This window comes from Macrosteles quadrilineatus, unplaced genomic scaffold, assembly GCF_028750875.1.
Source record: "Macrosteles quadrilineatus isolate MER2022 unplaced genomic scaffold, UCM_ALF_1.0 Scaffold_7__1_contigs__length_78375512, whole genome shotgun sequence".
Taxonomy (NCBI): domain Eukaryota; kingdom Metazoa; phylum Arthropoda; class Insecta; order Hemiptera; family Cicadellidae; genus Macrosteles; species Macrosteles quadrilineatus.
In genome coordinates, this window is record NW_026542600.1 from 73,186,563 (window position 1) to 73,202,902 (window position 16,340).

The 16,340-nt window shown below is 31.5% G+C and overlaps 1 protein-coding gene across 3 annotated transcripts in view; it reads left to right on the plus strand.

The window, feature by feature from the left end:
* The window catches only part of LOC128998557 (E3 ubiquitin-protein ligase LNX-like), a 325,727-nt gene that overhangs the window by 115,990 nt on the left and 193,397 nt on the right, over positions 1-16,340 (plus strand). For all 3 annotated transcript variants that reach the window (XM_054424742.1, XM_054424747.1, XM_054424743.1), the window contains one exon: positions 9,699-9,742. The gene's annotated coding sequence lies outside the window, so the exon portion shown is untranslated. The remainder of the gene's footprint in view (positions 1-9,698; positions 9,743-16,340) is intronic.

Genomic DNA, 16,340 nt, shown 5'->3' on the forward strand with positions numbered 1-16,340 from the left:
GAAAACATCAAAAGGAACAGTGCTGAGACCCATACAACATGTGTTTCCACTTGAATTGGTCCAGCAGAAAGACAATCAAGATGGTAATGAAACATTCGAAATGGAAGATGAACAAGTAGCTGAAGGTGTTGATCGTGAACATGATCAACCGGTTTACACACAAAGAGGAAGAAAAATTATACTCCCACAAAGATACCTGAATTAATAATTAATATTTTGACTTTACAAGTCAAAAGGTGGGAGAATGTTGGATATAGTATTCAAACATTTAATTTAAATAATCTATGGTTTATATTATATTTTGTCTTTTTCCAGCTGCTATGAAAATGAACTTTAATAATTTTGAGACATATGATTTTTGATGAATGAATTGTTATGTTGTGATAACAGAATAAAATAGTTTGGTAGCATTTTACTATGATTGAGTAACTTTTCTTTTGTAAATAATTAAATTATTTTCTGCTCATTATCTAGTCTATTTCTCTTTCCATTTTTGACTTTTAACAATTAAATAGCAGTTTGCCGAAACACTTCTACGGATAGATGACAATATAACACAGTGATATTTGTGATATTACATCACTATTGTGGTTGAGCGTTACTAATGAAAGGGAGGACCCTTCCACAGTTTGTCTCTAGTGCGTTGTATATTGTGTTCTGTGGCTGCATGCCAATATGTGTTGTCATGTAGCCCGACAGTTACAGAGCTCTCTTAACTGTTACTCACGATGTCATATACAAAGAGGTGTAAACGATTGATTTTATACTGTACTTGAACATTTATGCACCGAACATGCTAAAACTTTACACAATATATAAAGTAGGGTTTAAAAATATACTGGGAAAATGTCAGCTCCCTAACCCTTGTAGAAACTAAATGGTGGCATTGAAAAAGAATACTTTAAAGACATTATAAATTTTGGGTATTGTAAAATATTGTATTGTCCCATTTTAGGGAGGCTTTTTAATCAGGGAACTAGAACATAGCCTAATGAAAAACCTAAAAGTAGAGTAAAAAACTATTCAAACTGTAATCTATCTACAGCGATATGCCCATAACAGCGCTTAACGATAATGAATCGAAAGCTCCTGCAAAGATATTCCGCGGTATTCGAAATAGTTTCTATTCAATTGATCGTTTTAGTTCCTCATCATTTTTTAGGTATAAACTTGTCCCTTCAGTAACCCTATAAAAAGAAGCGACACACAGTTAAATCTGAGGATCGGGGTTGCCAATCTAAAAATCACTTTCACGACCAATCCAACGGCCATGAAGGTTGTCATTCAATAATTATTTGACATAATTTACGAAATCAGGTGTAGCACCATCATGTTGGAAGATTGCTTTATCCATTTATTTAACCGTAAAACCAGGCAAGATATGTTCATTTAAAAACTTGTGCATACCTATTCCCGGTCATTGTAATGTCTATATCATACGCAATGTAGTAAATAATCAGGTAATACCTGAACAAAGTGATTTTTATAGGAAGAAAATTGGTAAAACTTTCAATATGCCACCATTTTATTTTTACAAGGGTTATGGAGCTGAAACTTTCCCAGGACATTTTTAAAACCTACTTTATAAATTGTGTAAAGTTTCAAAATGTTCGGTCTATAAATGGGCAAGTAATATAAAATTAAAAGTTTAATCCTCTTCGTGGGACACCCTGTATATCTATTTGTTATACGCTTACGTGTCTTCGTATTTTAGAAGTTTCAACCATACCTATTTAAATTTACTTCCTAGTTATCTAATATGTTCGGTTATGAAGGAAAGCTTTTTATTCTCGTGCCCTAGGGATGATGTGATGGTTTATATACATGTGTAGTGGTCTCAGTAATATCAGAATCAGACGGGAGTTGAATAATCTTTTTTATCGAATGAGGATGGTAATATTGTGCAGTTGGTTTCTTGAAAACTACTCACTTAGCAATGCTATTTCTGGTAATACACCTGAGAAACAGTAAACAAAAATTGCTTATACTACATATTTAAAAAAGTTCAAAGTATCTGAATTACGAAAATCTATTTAGAAATATTTAAACTATGTAATTACCCAACCAAAGTCATTAAAATGCTCTCTTTTAAAGTTACTATAATATTAATTACAGATAAAAACGCAAATAATAGTCATTTAATATATAAGTTTTGTTGCATTAAAAAACATTTAAAACTTGTCAATATAATTCAAATGCTCCCTTTGTTGCAACTATAATAAATAATGACGATTATAGAATTAAATTACAAAAATCTATTTATTATTGTAAAAAACAGCATCTGAAAAATATGTAATAAACAATTTGATGGTTCCAGGGTGGGTGGTGATTGTTGGTACTATAATTTGAAAGCTTCAAATTCGTTTTGAGCGTTACTCATGATGAATTTGTAAACAAAGTGTTACAAATCTTTGGCGCTTACAATTTCATCGTCAGACTACAAGAATATTTTTCTGCCATAGTGTTTCATGGCTAGGTGCCAATATTCCTTGTCTTTTGGCAGAGTAAGGTGCTCAGTTTACTTTTGACGGAATACCTCAAGTACATTTGTTTTCTGGAATATTTATTTAATTGATTGTTGGGTGTTCTCTTATGTCGATGTACGAAATTCAGGATTATAATTTTATTCACTTGTAATTTTTGTATTTGATTTAATTTTAAGTATCGTATTTTTGGACAAAACAGTGTTTACCACTAGTTTGGATCTACGGTATATTCAAAGTAGTCTTATTATTTAATGTTAAAATGTTTTGATTATATCCAGTATCTTAAATTTTTTATCTTTTCTAGACCTTATGTAAAATACAGAATCTTAACTTTGAGTTTTAGTTATTTCTTTCTCTAAAGTTTGACTCGCTGCTTTTGTTAGTGTGCTTACCCATAAGCATATACGTTTTTAAGTTAATAAGATATGTTATGGTGACAAATATTACGGACCTGAATAAGGTGTGTAAACTAAATCCTAGTTATTGAACTTGTTTGACATATATTCCATTTCGCATTTACCTTAGAAATATTTTTCTGAAAACGGTTTATTTATTATAAGTGAATTTCCTATATGGGGAATAAGCTATTACAGTAGGTATCATGGTGAGACTTAACCACTGGACCGTTTTACTTTTTCGCTTTGTGTCCCCTAAGGCCAAAAACACCGTCCGTTCAAATTCATGTTTGTACGATAAATCGAGTAAAAATGATCCAATTTCAATGAAATTTGATCACATGATGATTTGATCAAACGTGTAAACCTTCGATTATTCAAACGAGTTGGAGAACCAGCATGATCTGAGACGCTATTAGAATTATTTTAGAGGTAAAAACAACAAATAATTTAGTTTTAGTACGCTTGGTTACGGAGAAACTTTAAAAATAATTGTTAATTTAAAATTGCTATGTTATTCTTAAGGAGAAAAAGTGAAAACTGTTTTAGTTTGCTTGTTTAAGAATATATTTCAATCAAAAGTTTTTTATATATTTTATACTAAGCTATAATAAATTATCAACCTGTAGCAGCAAACCTAAGTACTCATCACAGCTAATGTAATCTAAATAGAGAAGAAATTTGACATATTTAAGAACATATTTTATGGACATTTGCCTAGTAACTGGTTTACGTTGGCCGGGGTATCATAGCTATACAATTATTTAATCCCTTAACCATATCGTCAGTTGTATTGCTTTTGAGTGGATATAAACTCTATGTTTTTATGTAATCTAATTTATAACCGATAATTGGAAAGCACTGTTTTACAATTTATGATGCTTAGACTGGAAATGGAAATAATGTATTTAAATTATAATACATCAGCTATTTATGTCCATAAAAAATACAATTATATCAAGAAAAAAATTGAAAACAAAGTTTACTCCTGATTAAAAAAAAGGTGATATAAAATTGATTTTTTAGCTGAATTTTCTTTTTCCTTTGGACAGTTTCTAATAATGTGTGCTGATTTTAAATTGAATCTTAAATTAGTTTATACGTACAGATTTGTTTATTTTTAATTTTCTACTATTCGTTTGTATGAAACGAAAACTCGCTCTTATCCATGTCTCCTTAATTCATTGCTATCCTCAGTTTCATGAAGAATATATTGACTACGTATGTGCATTGATTACGTTATCTATGAATTTATATTATTGTTGACATCGTTTCTCTACCAAATTCGATTTATTAAAATTTTTAATATGTTAACATTTTTCCTGATATAATATGTTTTTTGTATAGGTATATGTACTGTACTAAATAAAAATATGTAATGTTTCTGCATTACAGTAACAAGTTTTATCCAATTTCAACATAAGCTTACGCTTTTATACGAGTTCGAAATGAGTTTATCGTGTTAAAACGTTCTAGATTAAAAATATGAGAACGTTTGATTTCTTCGAAGTAGTTTTTATTATTTATGATCATGATCTCGTTCTTGTTTTTATCGACGTACGTGTTCAGATTACCTATGACGTTGAAAACAGTTTCTGTTTCACTTGGTTGCACATAATTTCTTTTGGGGATTCAAAAGGCCATTGTCGATAAAAAGGTAGTCGACAAAGGCAATAAACGATAACCTGACAACACTGATAAAATGTGATATGTATTAAAATAAAGCAACTATTAAAATACCCCCGCCGCAGCAAACCTGCAGACTAAACGAATTTCCATTTGCCTGATTGGATTTACACTAAAATGTCTCCTTAAAAATATCACATTTCTTATTTAAATAGAATCAGTTTAACACATACTTAGGTTTGCTGCAACAGGGAGGGTAAAAGTGTTTTTTTTATGTAAAATGTTAATAGTTAGTAAGAAATAAAAACATTTTCCAAATTTGGGCAAAATATGTTAATAAACAAGGAAACTACAACAGTTTACTTATTCTTCATAAGATTTAACATGGGAATTTTAAATTTAAAATTTTTTGGAATTTTCTCCGTAACCATTAGGTGCATTATAACGCTTCAATATACTAAATTATTTGTTTTTTTAAGCTCTACAAAATAGTTTGGAAAGAAATTGCAAAATTTTATGTATTTGAGTCAAAAATGGGAAAACCCATTTTTACCCCACGAAACCCCCCATAAACCCCCTTTCCCATGGTCCGATCATGCTGGTTCGCGAACTCGTACGAATAAACGTAGGTTTACACGTTTGTACCAAATTTCATCAAAATCGGATCGTTTTTGCTCCAGTTATCGCGCTAACGGACACACATATATATATATATATATATTTATTTGAACGGATGGTGTTTTTGGCCTCTAGGGACCTCAAACGAAAAAAAAAATCGGTCTCGGGTCCAGGTCTTACCATGAGTACTACGGTAATAGCTTATTCCCTATATGGGAAATTCGCTAAAACTTTAATGCCTTAAATTTTATTAAAACACTAATTCCAAATTAGGAAGTTTATTATTTGTTGTACATCAACATTTGTTGGTGGTTGTATTGTGTTATGGTTGTAATGGTTGTTATAAAGGTTTTCTTGATTTTACAGTGATAATAAATCTTTAAACCTGAATTTAATGTTTGTCTAAATTCTGATTTAGAATGCCACACTAAAATGACCCATAATGGAGGAAAGTCGAAATTTTGGATAACACATGTTTTTCAAGGGATTCCGGTAGCCAAAAAAATAATAATCTGTAAAAAAATATTTTTTTCAACAATGCGTTTATATTGAACTAATGACATCGTATGTGTATAAAATGTAATTAATCAAGAAATTATCAAACTGTTAACATAAAAAATGCGCAGTTTCGTACATGTGCAACCACATTTTTGTAATATTGTGATTATTTTGAATGCATCTCGTAAAAATTCTCTCCGTACTTTTCTATCTTTAATATATACCTTTTTTCTCAATATCTATTTGTAAATAAAAGTAACCATTAAATAGGCGTTTGTACATTATTTCACAAACAAGTCTCAGTTTAACTGAAAAAAGTAAATGAAATGAAAGTAAAAAAAAGTAAATGAAAGTCAATGAAAGTGAATGAGTAAGTAGTAATGGAAGTAAAAGACATCGAGATTTCATGAGTCCCTTTCACGAATTCTTCATATTTGGCATCAATATTTTTTCCAATGTAACCGACATAAATAATGTGTGATAAAAGGAATCATTGATCATAAAAAACATAGGACTTGTTTTTTAATCCTTGCACCTAAACATTTCAGTAAAATAAAATATTGGTTTGTATGATTTAAATATGACAAGTAATCTAGGATTGTGCGCCCAAATTTAGAATTGCTTGTACAAGCATCGTAGTTTACTACCTATCGTTAGACGAAAGCGCATAACTTTGATGCCACTTCTATATTTGAGCTGAATCTTAGTGGCCAGACGCCAATGTACCCAACATCTGTGTTTTACATTCCATATCTGCAAGATTCAATTCTTGGTAATTCAACTTCAAACGAAAATTATATATTTAAAATGCAAAAATAATGTTTAAACCCTATTCACAATTGAAATATCACTCTTTGAATACTCCTAAATCTTAAAATTACGAAACTTAAAAACTTCAATTGGTTAGCATCAAAGTAGAGTATTTGATTTATTCTTTAGCTACTCAATGGCACCTCTATATATGATATAGTATTTTAACGTGATAACATGAGTAATTTTTGTCAGATTTTGATAAAATTTGGCTTGAAGGTGTACGGCTTGAATGAGTTCGCAAACCAGCATGATCGAACAATGGGAACGGGTGTTTATGGGGTAAAAATTGTGTTTTCTCAATTTTGACTCTAAAAACATAAAATTCCCTAATTTATCTTTAACCCATTTTAAAGAGCATAAAAAACAAATAATTTACTACATTGAAGTGTTTTGCAAGCAAATATTGCAATCAATTCAGCATAACATTATTATACGTTATTATATTGACCATGAAAGGCCCCTTTATGATAGTTATAGCGCAATATCATTAGTTCATGCAACTACAGTACAATTTTGTTTTATAACTTTTAAACATTTGTGGGAAAATAAATTAACATGATGCTGTCACATATGGTTTATTCTAACCCTTTTCCCTTTCTTTTTCTAAAAGAAATCATTTGCATCCCATCCTTAAAGACCTTTTCTGCCCACATTTTACTTTCTAAATGTTCACACATTGTCCAGGTGTAAAAGTCACACACACACACACACACACATAAGTGAGATATTAAGAATATTTTAGAAATTCGCATGGTCGCAACGAACTTAGCAACAGAATATTAAATTGGCACCGCAGATAAGTCAAACTATGTCACCCTGCATCTAACTTTTGACAGATAATTTTTGCAAATCTGAGACACAGCTATGACAGTTAATTATGTTAGTAAACTCTGAGAACGAATAAGTGACATTAATTTGAGTTAGCTAACTTCTTAAACCTTTCACAAAAGCAACTGATAAGTTGACGTGAATTAAAAACTAAATTCCTTTGTGTTATTTTTTAATTATTTTTTAAACCACCCTCTTATTTATACCATGACGACTGATAAACCTACGAACGAAACAACACGTTTAATAAAAGAAAATCGAATAGCCTACATGCAAATACGATTGGGCTATCTTTAGCTCTAAATTATCACATGTATGAATTCATCGAATTATTTACTATTTATAGTGATATGAATGTTTCTATTGAGTTCATAACTAGTTTTTTGTTAGATTTTATAATTAATTCATTAGCATTTACAACCTGTGTTTTCCCCCACATTTTCAAGTCATAAATACAAGTAATGTAGAATTCTTGCTTCTTATATGTCATATTCCATGCAAGATAAATTTCCAAAATAACCCAAGGTGAAAACATTCAACTGCTAAAACCACAAAAAAATACGCTAACGCTTACAGTTTAATTGTAATTTTTCTTGTTTTAGTTGATTGGATGATGTTTAAAACACCAACCAAATAATCTTGTTTGGTTTTTTCTTTATTATTCTCTTAGACTATAGTTTGTAATCCAACTTTCGAGCTACTAAGAACCGTGCTTTTTCAAGTAATATTTTAAATTCTGCCACAGACAATGATAAGTAGTTATTTTCTTGTTATTCTGGTAAATCCTTTACCAATCATACAATTTTCTGACCAGTGGACCAGTGTCAACAATCTAGACACGATAGTCCCTTAGAAGTTTCAAGCTTCTCAAGTCCTTAGAAACGGCTAACTTTAGGGTCAAGCAGTGTCTATAACATGTATGCTTGGTTCTGAGTCAATTCTCCTTTAATAAGTATCGTTAATATCGCCTGGATTGAACAATAGTCTAGCAATATAAGCAATACCCGCGCCAAAGATAACCTGCAGACCAATTTCGACTTTCCTGATTGGATTTTTTTTTAACACGACAAAATTATTACAATTTTAAAAGCATTAGATAAATGAGTTCTCAGTTTTTTTGCTACAACGAAGGTAATATTGCGTGCTTTAGTAAAATGTCAATAGTTTTGTATGAAATAAATGATTTGCCAAATTCGTTCAACACATAACCTTAAAAAACAATTTTTTTTCTTACGTACAACATGGGAATTTTTAATTAATATTTTTTTTTAATTTTCCACAAACCGTTAATCTTACAATAATGTTTTAATATACTTAACTATTTGTTTTTAAGCCGTACCTAATGGGCCAGAAAATTTGCGAAATTATCAGTACAATTCATTTCTGTATAGTATTATTGAATTATACATAACAAACATAACGGATCTCTTCTTGCTTTAGACTTCCCACACTCAGAGTTTCGAGGCCCTCGTGGACAGGCAGAAGGTTAAAAAGAGACCGGTAACCTTTTTTAGGCTAGACTCATTGCACTGTATTAGTACATAAATCTTAATGCTTAGAAGTAAAGAGAGACGATAGCAATTGCATTTCGAGACTTTATGACTGATAAAAAATTATATGACCGAATGGCAGTGGCAGTAAAGTGAGTTCTCTTCCCTGTTATTTCGTTTACTGTGGTCCTCGACTAACCCTATTATGTTTTATTGCAATCATCTGAATAGGCTTGTGTCCTGACTTTACATAAATACGAGGTACGTTACCCTTGTGAACCTAAACGTACTTTATAAATATTTAAACATTACCTTGTTAATCAATATGTTTGAACACGTTAATTTAATGTGGATTAAGTGTTTTTAGTATTTAATGTATCTAGAAATTTTGTTTTTTAGAAATTAACTTACACTTGAGTACTAGATATATTTTTTGCCTTAGTACAAGGCTCCTTTCGGTAAATTTCATTATCTTACATCATACGTGTCCCTGGGACATTATAAGCTTTTATAAGGCGGGGAATCATGAATGGGTTCAGTTTTTCAACATATTATATTACCACTCATAATTCACCTAAATTAAAATCATAACCTTCCCAACCAATCTTTGTTTGATTTATGTTAAAAACCTTGATTCATAACTTAACTACACAAGTAGAGAGACAAAATCCGTATTACCAAAGGATGGTGCGCGGAAATTCTGGTAAAGACACATGAGTTCAAAAACAGCTAATTAGCTATACCATTATACTGTAGCTACGAATGTAATGCAGCAACTTCAAGATTCGGAGTCTACCTCCAGCCGTTAATCCGTCCTTCTGTGTTAAAAAATGGATTGGTTCCAGTGGCTATAATTTTATTGCGTTGTAGAACTCTATCCACTCATATCAAGATTTTGTATTTTAATTTTAATCTACTTAATAATTAACCCTTTTTTGTTTCAGCATGCTCATACTGTTTGCCCGTGATGCTCATCGTTGCTTATAAGGTAAGAAGTTTTATTGGTGTTACTTTTATACAAATTACAATTTATACAATTTCTATTATTCAAATTTTTCTGTCCGGCAGTTTTCAAGGTTCAGTAGCCTACAGGTAATATGTATTAAACATTTTGTGATGGGTATTCACCCTAGATAAAATAATACGGTGATTAAAATTAGATCCGAAAAGGTCATTACGATGGCTAGTCATATATACAGGAAAGTAAAACCCTTTTTACACATTTTTACGAATAGTGCACATTTTGACACTAAGCACACTCATTGCATTTTGGCACTTATCATCATGGGAGAAAGAAGGAACGTTAAAGAAAGTTACACACATATATTAGAAGAATAAGTAATGAGAACACCATCCTTAACATAATGCTACAACAACATTTAAACCCAATTTATGAAAACAATCAAAATTAAAATCAATTATTGAAACCATTGACAGAACAATTGACAAATAATCTTTGCAAAGCAAGAAAATGTTGTAAATGTATACACATGATTGTATTTATTTGAATTTTTACATATTTTAGATTCAATAATATTATGACTGTGACAACGGGTTTGTCCGAACTGATAGAGACCGCGGATACATGAGAACCTCTCTTCTCTTCCTAAAAATTAGGGTTTATCTTCGAAAATCATCTCAAAATTTATCAACTGTTTATATGGCGTCCATCGCCATACATTTATCTCGGCTGAAGCAGCGTCGTCAAAGTTGTGTGTTATGTCAGCCGATATTTTTCGATGATAGCATTGTGCAGCCGAAACGGCCGTAACTACAGTTACAACTTTGAGCTGGTTGACGAAGGTAAACCCTATATTTTATTTACGTTACATCTCAGGGACTAAAAGCATGGATTTTAATCGTCTCTGACGACTTGCGGATCAATTTGGACGTTCTAAGCAAACCGTGTTTTACCGGCCAATCCCCCGTATCAGATTGGATATTTCAGAACTACCCTCTGATCGCGGATTAGATTGGATGTAGCCATAACCATGACCCAATTGTCAAAATTTGCATTAGTCAGTTAAAATAATAAAAACAGGTACTGTACTTTTTCTATATTAGCGAATTTCCCTATAGGGAAGTAGCTATTACCGTAGGTCTCATGGTAAGACTTAGGCCCGGGACCGATTTACTTTTTCATTTTAATGTCCCCAGAGGCCAAAAACACCATTCGTTCAAATTTTTATATATGTATATATATATATATATATAGATTTATATATATATATATATGTGTCCGTGAACACGATAACTTGAGTAATTTTTATCCGATTTTGATGAAATTTGGTTTGAAGGTGTAAGGCGGGATAAACTTGAATGAGTTCGCGATCCAGCATGATCGGACCATGGGAACAGGGTTTTATGGGGGGTTTTATGGGGTAAAAATTGGTTTTTCTCACTTCTTACCCTCAAAACACAAAATTTCCCAATTTTTCTCTAAACCTTCTTAAAGAGCTTAAAAAAACAAACAATTCAGTATATCAAAGTGTTTTTGTACGGTTATTGGTTACGGATAAAACTAAAAAAATGGTAAATTTAAAATTCCCATGTTATTCTTATGGAGAATATTGTAAAATGTTGTAGTTTGCTTGTTTATGGATATATTTTGATCAAACTTGGCAAATTTATTTATTTTATAGTAAGCTATCAATATTTTACTAAAAACAAACTACTTTATTATTAGTTTCCTTGTAGCAGCAAACCTAGGTACTCGTTAAACCTAATGTTATTTAAATAGATCAATTGAAAATCAATTCGGCCAAATGGAAATTCGCTTAGACGGCAGGTTTGCTGCGGCGGGGGTATAAATTAATTATAGTAGCCCTAAAAGTGAACATTTCCTTTTTTAACGTGTATATAATATTTTGCATCGTACGTATACATTCATATACAGGGTGAGTTTTAAATGAGTTCCCCCCCCCCCTACTTTTTTCTACATTTCTTAAGATATCAACTCCGGACCACGTCAGATCATTTTAGAGTAGTGAGTACTTCATTTTGACTGGGTATAAATTTTTGGCCGCCATCTTGGATCCGCCATATTGGATACAAAGTTTTTTTTCAAATGTAAAGGTAGGGTTGTGACCCATCGTTTTAAACTAAATTTTTATGCTGAATACGATGCTGCAATCCGTTTTAAAAAATCTTGATCCATTCTAAAGTTATAAGAACTTTTTATAACATTATTTTTAGATCATTTTAACATTGTGCATTAAGAAACTAAGAACATAATCGCAAAATAGTGCTAGAAAAAGATTTATGTATATAATGTGGTGTATACTTATCTTTATCTAGCACTATTTTGTGATTACGTTCTTAGTTTCTAAATGCACAATGTTAAAATGGGCTAAAAATAATGTTATAAAAAGTTCTCATAATTTTAGAATGGATCAAGATTTTTAAAAACGAATTGCAGCATCGTATTCAGCATAAAAATCTAGTTTAAACGATGGGTCACAGCCCTACCTTTACATTTGAAAAAAACTTTGCATCCAATATGGCGGATCCAAGATGGCGGCCAAAAATTTATACCCAGTCAAAATGAAGTACTTACTACTCTACAATGATCTTACGTTGTCCGGAGTTGATATCTTAAGAAATGTAGAAAAAAGTAGGGGGGAACTCATTTAAAACTCACTCTGTATATCGACGAATCTTTGAGAAACCCGTAAGCTCTTAGCCTAAGTCTTATCAACCGCACACATAAATAACATGTCTTGATGAGAAAGTCTTAGCAAAAATATTAAGCTTTATATACACAATTTTTTAAGGGCACAAACCTTAATTTAAATATTGGTTTTAATCCGTCTGAAAAGTTACATGTATTATAAAATATAGGTTAGTGTTCACATTTGTTTTATAGTGATTGATTTCCTTTTTTCAATTTGATTCCCATCATAGATTTTCTATACTTAAATTCTAATAGTTCTATTAGTTTTGATTTTCCCACATTGCTGATTGCAAATGCATAACAAAAGAGATATTTATTGAAAGAAGCAGAAATACCCCCGCCGCAGCAAACCTGCCGACTAAGCGAATTTCCATTTGTCTGAATTTATTTTCAGTTAAATATATTTTAATAACATTAGGTTTAACGAGTACCTAGGTTTGCTGCTTCAAGGAAACTAATAAAGTGTGTTTTTGAGTAAAATATTGATAGCTTAGTACAAAATAAATAAATTTGCCAAGTTTGATCAAAATATATCCATAAACAAGCAAACTCCAACATTTGACAATATTCTCCGTAAGAATAACATGGGAATTTTAAATTTAAAATTTTTTAAAATTTTTTCCGTTACTAATAACCGAACAAAAATACTTTTATATACTCAATTATTTGTTTTTTAAGCTCTTTAAAAAGGTCTAAAGAGAAATTGGGAAATTTTGTGTTTTGAGGGTCAAAAGTGAGAAAAACAAATTTTTACCCCATAAAACCCCCCGTAAAGCCCCGTTCCCATGGTCCGATCATGCTGGTTCGCCAACTCATTCAAGTTTATCCCGCTTTACACCTTTAAACCAAATTTCATCAAAATCGGACAAAAATTACTCAAGTTATCGCGTTCACGGACGTTTATATATATATATATATATATATATATATATAAATTTGAACGAATGGTGTTTTTGGCCTCTGGGGACATCAAAATGAATAAGTAAATCGGTCCCGGGTCTAGATCTTACCGTGCCACCTACGGTAATAGCTACTTCCCTATAGGGAAATTCGCTAAAATTAATCAAGTGATGACTCTATGATCAATGGTGGGTGTGTAACTGCTCTTCACAATGGATTTAAATAACCAAATTATTCTCTTCTGTATTTTCACACCTTTGTGAAGTACAAGAAGCATCACTTAAGAATCTTTTTATTTAGTATTAGCTAAGATTATATGTATAATTGAATATAATTCTACCTATTTACTTACATTTTGTTAGTCTCGATAGATTATTAGTTCCCTCTCTTAAGGTTCATAGTTAAAGGTAACAGAAGTTTTGAAAGTACTGACGTGTAACATGTGTTAACTCTGTTATTAACTTATAGGCCAGCGTTACGTGTGAAGCTGGCAAAGTCTAAAGAACTTCCTCCTTCGTACGTTATTTTACAAAGTATTTAGTTCAGTTGGTTAAATGTTTAATTTTGGTTTTACGATATTTGTAAGAATTCATTCAGAAGATTAAAACATGCCATATAAATTAAAAAGATAACCCATTCCCGTGGTGGTAAATGAGGGAATTTAATTAATGTTAAAGTACTTGCGATATTAAACTGAAGGAATTAAAAACCAAGCTAAGACGAAACTTGATTACTTCACTACATAAATTCGTTTAGTTTAAATGGCGGTTCCATTTGAAAACTGGCACTGACAGCACACGATTGTCAATGGGTCCAGTTTTAATTTAAGATGATATTATTTAGTCAGATAAACATTTATTTAAGAAGCTCAATATGGAAATACCCCCGCCGCAGCACACCTGCAGACTGTGAATTTCCATATGCCTGATTAGATTCTCTCTTAAATCTATTTGAATAGTATTAGGTTTAACGAGTAAGTAGGTTTGCTGCTACGGGAAGGGTAATAAAGTGAGATATTTGGTAAAATATTAATAGCCTAGTATAAAATAAAGACATTTGCCAAGTTTTGATCATAATATATCCATAAATAAGCAAACTTAAAAAAAAAAAAATACTTATTACCCGTTAAATTTAATGGATTTTCCTCCGCAAAAAAAATTACTAAATAATTTTGTTAAGCTCTTGAAAATGGTTTAGAAAGAAATGTTATGCTTTGAGAGGTTAAAATGAGAAAAATGAACTTTTACCTCTTAAAATCCCATTAACATAGTTCGATAATGCTGATTCGCAAACTCCTTCGAATAGATGTAGGTTTACACGTTTGTACAAAATTTCATTGAAATCGGATTATTTTTGCTCGAGTTATCGTGCTAACGGAAACACATTTAAACAGATGTTGTTTTTGGCCTCTGGGGACATCAAAACGAAAAAGTTAATCGGTTCTGGGTCCAGGTTTTACCTGAGTAAGACCCACGGTAATAGCTTATGCCCTATTAAGGAAATCCGCTAAAAGGATAGAGTTTCTTTTTTCAAAAAAACTTGTGAATAAATACAAAATAAAATATTTTGTAGTTTATATATATATATATATTATTTATTGATTATTTCAACATTTATATGTAAGTAGACCTACTACTTTTAGCAGTATCAATATCATGCTAAGAAATTGAGCAAATTACTACTATTATTATAATAACATAAAGTTTAAATGCGTGTATAATATATTTGTTAATCGTGCACAAGTATTCCCCAAGTTTTGTAATTTAAAAACCTTTAATTGATTAATTCACAACCATTAATTCTACATTTTAATAATTGTTAATCAAATAAAACAAGTAGTTTATTTAACTGAAATATATTCACCAGTAGATACGTGATATCATTGCATAGTGGCTTGCTTGCCGGTATATTCTGATTGAAGTTTAATCCCATTAATTAATGGACAGAATCTAATTACCAAAACACGACGGTTGGGATCACATGTGAATAGAACGTTTAATTGCTTATTGTGTATTTTTATGATGAAATTGCGCATCAACTGCGTACAATGGGTTGTACTTTATCCATTGTTTAAGTTACTCTTGTTGATAACGTGTTATTTGGGATCATATCGAAGGACTAAATAGCTTTTTACGAATAAAGTTGATATCTGACCACGTAAAACTAGATTAAAGTTTTATAAGATTGTTTTTTTATTTACGGTCAGTGTTATATAAAATCGAAATAACTTTTGTGTACTATTACTATATTTAATTTATCAGGTGAACGGTTATGATCAAGGATTCTCTTTCAATAAGTTTTTTTTAAACATCGAATCCGTGGTGCCATAGATTTTCTAACATATACGATGACCTAAAGACATGACATGCCTTTACAATTACATCATTGGATTAAAGTAATAAAGCAGTAACTAGTGAGGTAGTAAGTCACATATTAAAGGTATTGCCGTGATAATAGCGGTGTAGGGGCTAGTTATGAAACAGTAATGTCCTAGCTATCGTGTTAGATATTCAATAGCACTTTGTAAAACTGAGCACTGTACCCCCCAAATACCAAAAGCTTCGTCATAGTTTCAGATGGAATTCGGTTACGGATAGAAAAATAAGAAAAAAACTCTTTTACTTAACATGGTTCACGTTGATCGTTTTGTGTGGTACAGAAGATGTTTAACTTGCAATACTATTATTGTAGGCCTAAGAGTTCATGGTGTTTTCGGCGTCAACCGCGTCGTCACTAAACTATCGCCAGACGTTTCGCCCTAACTATGAAGTGGCATCCTTAGGGGCTGGGCTGAGACGAGCAGGGCTGGGAGCTCATTCTCAGCCTAGCCACTGAGGATCCCATTTCATAGTAAGGGCGAAACGTCTGGCGATAGTATAGTGACGACACGGTTGATGCCGAAAACACCATGAACTCTTATGACACCGGCAGCGAAAGCCTACGTAAGAAGATTGTAGGCCTAATTGAAACATACCTATACATTATCTATATGGCGGAGATTTGGTATAGACTG